Source organism: Crocuta crocuta, unplaced genomic scaffold (assembly GCF_008692635.1).
Source record: "Crocuta crocuta isolate KB4526 unplaced genomic scaffold, BGI_CrCroc_1.0 scaffold322, whole genome shotgun sequence".
In the NCBI taxonomy this organism is placed as follows: Eukaryota; Metazoa; Chordata; class Mammalia; order Carnivora; family Hyaenidae; genus Crocuta; species Crocuta crocuta.
In genome coordinates, this window is record NW_027532592.1 from 3,610,780 (window position 1) to 3,611,186 (window position 407).

Sequence of the window (407 nt, forward strand, 5' to 3'; positions counted from 1 at the left end):
AAAAAGAGTCCCTAGAACATGTGGCTTTTTGACTTCTTACAATTGGTCCTGGAGCTTTAACAATCAGCAGCTCCACTCTTGGGAGAGCCAGGAGGGCAACAGAAAACTGAGTCCCTGCCCTTAAAGAGACAGAACAACAAACAGCCTGTGGAGATTCAGCGCAGAAGCAGCAGTTTGAAACCCCCTGGGACTATGAGAGGGAGCTTTGTTTGTTAATCACAGAGCTGGTCCTGGGGGGACAGACACGCCTCCACGACCTCAGGAGCGGGCAAGCACCATCTCCCCCTGCCCCCAGCCTAGACACAAGTGTGGGAAGCAGGGATGCTAACTGTGTGCCCCACCCCCTCCAGCCCATCCTCTGCTGCAGGGCCTCCCGCCCCCCTCCCCCAGCAGACCATGCAGATTGC

The 407-nt window shown here is 56.3% G+C and overlaps 1 protein-coding gene across 1 annotated transcript in view; it reads right to left on the minus strand.

The window, feature by feature from the left end:
• The window catches only part of DNAH14 (dynein axonemal heavy chain 14), a 293,744-nt gene that overhangs the window by 15,351 nt on the left and 277,986 nt on the right, over window positions 1-407 (minus strand). The gene's annotated exons all lie outside the window — the stretch shown is intronic.